The following is a 6,000-nucleotide window of genomic DNA, read 5'->3' on the forward strand; positions in this document are numbered from 1 at the left end:
AGGGGCGGGGGCCGACGAGGGCGGGTGGCCCGGGGCCGAGCGCGCGTGGGGAGGTGCTGGCGACGCGGGCCCGGGAGCGCGGCCCCGGCAGGTTCAGGGTCTTTGCTCCGCGCCCTCTTGCCCTTGCCCCTCCTCCTGCCCATCGCGCTCAGGAAATCCTTGCAGACTCCCTCCACCCGGCTTACTCAGCTCTGGGGGCCGCCCGAAACTGGGGAAGGGACAAGGCTGAAGCTCCGCCGCCCGGCCCTAGGGGCGGAAAGTCCGATCCAAGGGAAGCTGGCCGCGCCTCCGCGACGGTGTTCTTGGCACCGAGGACTGAGGCGCAGTCCGGCTGTCTCCCCTTGCCTGCTCTTCCCGCGCTGTCCCGCCGCTTCTGACCCCGTCAGACTGTCCCGAGAAGTCTAGGAAGGCACCAGAGATCCTCGGCACAAGGCACTGAACCTGGAGCGCCTGAGGGGAACTGACGCTTGCCTGGCACCTTTGGGAAGACTGCGAAACAGCTCAGGTCCCAGGGGAGCGCGTCCGTGTCTTTTTCGGCCGCATTGATGCACCCGCCCAAGTCATTTCCTCAATCTTCTGCTTCCTAGAAGCAAAACAAGGAATAACATTATGATACCTTTAAAAAGCTGAGGCGTGAAACTGCTCCTGCAACTTGGAAGCGCACAGCACTTGAACTTTATTTCCTAAATGATCGAAAAAGAAATCTTTCTGGTGGCAGCTTGCTACTCAAGATGAGTGACTCTGACCACAACCGGGTGAAATTAACTTGAGGCACTAGATCATTTGCTATGACACTAATTCCACGTTGTTCCTCAATTATGTCTCCATTACCTCAAAGCTGAAATCGTCCTGGGCTGCACGGAGCAGCCCAGTCTTGTCTCTGTAAATACCGCAGGTTTGAAAAATAGCCCTCTTGGAACCCGTCAGAGGGACATAATACAAGGGGCTGTGATGGCACTTGAACGGAGCCAGCGACTCTTCCTGAAGGACTGGACTACCTCCCCGCCTGGGAAGGTTGGGCAACCCGAAGTTGCCACACTTCTGGGCTGCACACCAAGGAGAGGCCCCGGCCACTCCACACAGGAAATGCACGTCTGGGCACCTGGAGCCGCAGGACTTGAGCCACTAACTGTCCCTGGATCCCTTCTGGTTCAGAGGCAAGGAAGACTGCCGGAGGCATTGCTTACCTGCTGGCTTCACCAGCCCTTTCTATTTTTCCAGTTCTCCTCACCACTCTCCCCGGCTCCTTTCTCTGCCTCCCGCACCCCTGCGTCCTCTAAAACCCATAGCATCATCCCACAGAACAGCTGGAAGCTGACAGCTGATCCTCCTCCTCACTGGTCCCCCAGCCCAGAACACAGCCTGGGACATAGGTGCAGAGCCACAGTGTCTGTTGGTCTCACCTGAGAGCTGCTTGTCACTCCTACACTCTCTTTCAAGGAGAAGCTGTCAGCATCGTCCTTCTGCAGCATTCAGCAGGGGCCAGCTTTGGGTTAGGGCTGAAAACACTGATGGAGAGCCATCATCTTTGCCTTCTAAAGGGCTTGGACTGTGATAAGGAGGTGGACACTTGAAGAGGCTGCAATGCAGGAGCGGCCTTCCAGTGCTGGAGGGGTGTTGAGTCCTCCATGGGCTCAAAGAAGAAAAGGCACATTTATTGGCAGGGAAAACCCAAGGAGGGCTTCTCAGGAGGGACATTCACTTGACTCTGGGTGAAAGTGGTCCATAGTACCATGTACAAAGGTTTAATTTGCTTATACATTTTTTCAAATGCCATTTTGATATATTTAACTCATAGAGACATTTTCCAAACCTGCTGCCAGCAATGAATCTACGTTGTGTCTGTAAAGCCAGAACAGGTATTTGACGGACAGCTGAAGCAATCTTTATAATCTAAGATGCTAATCAATGATATTAATGTGTTGCTTAATTATTTAAGGTTAATAGAGTGACAGTCAAATCTAAGATTTACATGAAAACCATGCTGCAGTAAGGGCTTCCACATTTCCCAACTACTCTTTTGAAAAGTTGCTTTTAATTAGAGTCACCAATTTATTGACTATGACTTCTTTGTTAGTTGCATTAGCTTTCTCACAAAGAATTAAAAAATGCTACAAATTGTCACAAGGGTTTGTTCCTGATTTCATTTTAGCTTAGATATGGGGAATAAAGGTATAGCTGCCAGTCCTCTCCCCGAAAGAGATAATACCTTTGAATGAGAACAGGCTACAGCACTCTCCTAACTAAATCTCTAATGAAAGAGGTTTTATAGATAATACTGATGGAGAAGATGGAATTCAACACGGCTGGTGGGAATAAAAAGCTATTGAACTAGACAATCTGCTTGCTTCCTGCTCACATACAAAAGAACATTTCATCTCCTGTTTGGTTAGCAAAACCAGACACTTCTCTCTTGTTATCAGCTACAAACATTCTCTTGAGGTTTCTTTCTCACCCCTATTCAGAAGCACACTGTTGCTAAATCCATCAGCTTTAATATTCGAGACTGAATAAGGGTGTTGGAGCACCAGTGTGAGAGACAGGAGGGAGCCTGGGTTCTCACCTTCCTCCAAAGACCAAGCGCGGAGCTGATCAGCTACAGTCACTGAGGATCAGTCGGGAATTTCTTTCCCACTTGGGTTAGGTGGCTTGATACAAAAGGAAAAAATACTCTATGGGTATATTCTGCATAATGCAAATATGTATGGTTGAATACAAGAACCAGATGATCTCATAAAACCCTTCTGTGTTATATTTTAAAAAGCTTCACAGTACATATCCTCCAGACAGTTCAGGCTCCTTGGTCTAAAAAGCACACACTCCCAAATCTCTGCTAAGAAGTTCTGTGGAGTTCACCAGGTAGGCACATGTATGATTTTACTTATCAGATGCTGATGACTCCACTGGCTCAAAAGTCGTGCTATGGGAAACTACCACTGTGACTGAAATGCCCCCATTTTCAAAGAACGTAAACATCTGGTACTGGGTTTAAAAGCCATTCAACCCATCTACTGAGTCAATTTGTGGATTTCCTCTTCAATGCTCTAATATCTCCACATGAAAATTTATTGAACACGTAAAAACACCTCTTGTGCCGTGGGCATCTTGTCTCCAGCCTCAACATCCACGTCCCTTTGGTTACCCTTCAGCTGACACGCTCCAGAAATTCCATCTAGCTCAGCTTACAAGGCTCCAGCATATCAGTGTCCCCGCAGGTGACACGCTCAGGATTGAAAATGCAGCACAACTATCATTTCCCTCCTCCTAGAGGTAGTTTTCCTTTCAGGCAGAGAGAAAAGCCTGTGGGAAGGCCCAGTGGGAGCGAGGAAGGAAAATCGTTCAGGTGGGAAGAGCAGCGTGGAGAAGGAAGCACAGGGGACAGCCCCCTCCTGGAGATGAGGCCAGTGCCACAGAGAGCAGGGCGGCACTGCACTGGTGGCATCTCAGGGGCCACTGGCCTGGGCTCCCTGGCTCCTCCTGTTCCTGCTACTCATGCTCCTGTCTGCTCCTGACTACCTTCTCCCTTGCATGGGTGGGCGCTGCTGCCGTTTATAAGATCGCCATTGGCTTTACTTGGAATTCTGCCTGCTTTTTGAGGCTCTACCTCCCAGCGCTGGACTCCTGGTTCGCCTGCTCCTCCTGCTCCTCCCAGGGGCTGCTACAGAGAGAACTTGCTTCTGTTCCTAGGACCTGAGATCAAAGGAGCCTTTTCTGTCAGTGCCTTCATACCTTGAACTCTTCTGGAACTTACTCTCGGTGAAAGCCCCAAGGCTTTCTCACGAGAGCTGCTATCTGGCTGCCCTTGTGCAGCCGCCGCTTGGGTTGACTCAGGCTGCAGACCCCGTGCGTGTTGTTTAAGCCTCTTGTTTGTTTTAGTCTGCCTCTCTGGCCCGTCGAAGTCTTTGTGGTCTCTGCCATCCTGTGGACTTTCTATAGCTCCTGCTTCAAATGATCCACAAATATGGTAAACGTGCCTTCTGGGTCATCATAAAAATCACTGACGAGGACAAAGCTGAGTGAGTGAATGAATGGATGGATGGATGGATGGATGAAAGTAGAGATCTGTGGAGGCTGAATAAACCAAGGAAGGACTCCAATTATTCCTTTGTGTCATTATCTCTAGCTGTATGTTCACCAAAGGAGGCTGCATATTAACTCATTCACATTTACCATGTCATTATTTAGGAATAATTGATGGTCCTAGCAAGAAAAAATAAGACAGGTAGGTTTTATTGAAGGCATACTAGAAAAGTTGAAAGAAAAAAAAAAAAGCCCAGACTGGGACAGTTGGAGAAGCATGGGGCAGGGGAAGCGGCAAATCAGAGAAGCAAACAAGGCCTAAAGGAAAAGTGGCCAAGTAGAGAAATCTCTAGGAAAGACCTCTAATCAGTATCACTACCATCTTGCCTAAGGTCAGTTGTATCTCAGCACTTAACTGCCAGCCATTTACTTTTCCCTTTACTCTTTTTCCTGTTTTATTACTTTTAATATACTCACAGTCATTAAATATAACATTTTGGTAAAGATTAAAAGAAGGGAAGGTCTGGAGAATGAGTCATAATTCCATCATCTCAGCAGAGCCACTGTGATCACTGTGGTGTATTTCATTCGAGCCTTTTCCATACAGACGGCTTTTATCTTTCCATGTTTCTATAGAGCCTTCATAACTGTTGTAGCTAATAGCTGCAAACTATTATCCTCTTGCTAGACATTCCAGTTTCTGCATTGTAGATAATTCCAAAATAATCTTAATTTGACACTGGAATGTTTTTAGTCAGATGTACACACGCACATGCACACTCATCAATATCCCTGCTTTACTTAAAACCCTACCAGCTTAGTCCACCAGTGACCTGGCTGAGCAGTGGAAGGAAACAACTCATGGCATGGTGCATGATCCAGGAAATGTATTCCTTCATTCAGCAATGCCATGCTAATTCGATTGAAAATAGTAACATAGGAGATATAATTATTCCCCTAGAAGACCTTGCACTCTATTAGAGAAGGCCAGGCTTCCATGAAATATTTGGAAACATTTCTAAGGCGATTAAAGGCAAGATACAGTTATGAGTTCTAAAAGGAATCATTAGTTACTGCATTGGGAAATGGCTTTGAAGGTAGTAACAGTTTATATCAGCAGAGAAGAGAAGGCATTCTGGAAAGACAGAGAAGGTAATAAAACCAATCAACTGTGGGAGAGGCCAGTGAAGGGTGGAGGCGTTGGGAACAGGGAGGCTGAGTTTGCACAGGTAAGGTTGAGGCCGGGCCGTTTGCTAGATACTCACATGTGTTTCATTCTGTCAGTATAGGAAGGGGTGGCTTTAGGATGGTTAGACTGGCCAATAGTGGGTTACAAGGGAATGAGACTGGAAGGAAATGAATAAACCATTAAATAAATTCATGAAGGAAAAAGCAAATCTGTTAAGAGATAATAGAATAGGGCTGGTACCATGAGGGGAAGGGGAGGGTGCAGGGTGGCTCTGGTTAGCAGTTCAGGGAAGGGATGTAGAAATAATTGAGTTTGGGATTGAGGTGAGGGAGAGGGAAAAGACCAGGAGAACTTCAGGGTTCCCGGGAGGACTCTAAGGAAGTCAGGCACTGGCTGATGGGGACGTTGCGGGAGATGGCTGGAGAGGAGGCAGGAGGACTTAGTTTTAGCCATGTTGGGGTGAGTGGGCAATTGAAAGCAACTGACTTTATTGTCAGGCTGGAGCCAAGGCAGAGTTTAAACGGATGGCGTACTGGGTGTGGTGGCGTGTGCCTGTAGTCCCAGCTGCCTGAGAGGTCTAGGTGGGAGGATTGCTTGAGTCCAGAATCCAAGATCAGCCTGGGCAATACTGCAAGACCCTGTCTCTAAAAATAAATAAATAAATAAATATATATATATATATATATATATAAAAAAATAAATATTTAAAAAGACAACAGGATAGTGTGGCTCAGGTCTAAACATTTTAAGGAAGTAGAAATTCAACAGGTAGTGCTATATCCTGACTTCAC

This window comes from Macaca thibetana, chromosome 17, assembly GCF_024542745.1.
Source record: "Macaca thibetana thibetana isolate TM-01 chromosome 17, ASM2454274v1, whole genome shotgun sequence".
NCBI lineage: Eukaryota > Metazoa > Chordata > Mammalia > Primates > Cercopithecidae > Macaca > Macaca thibetana.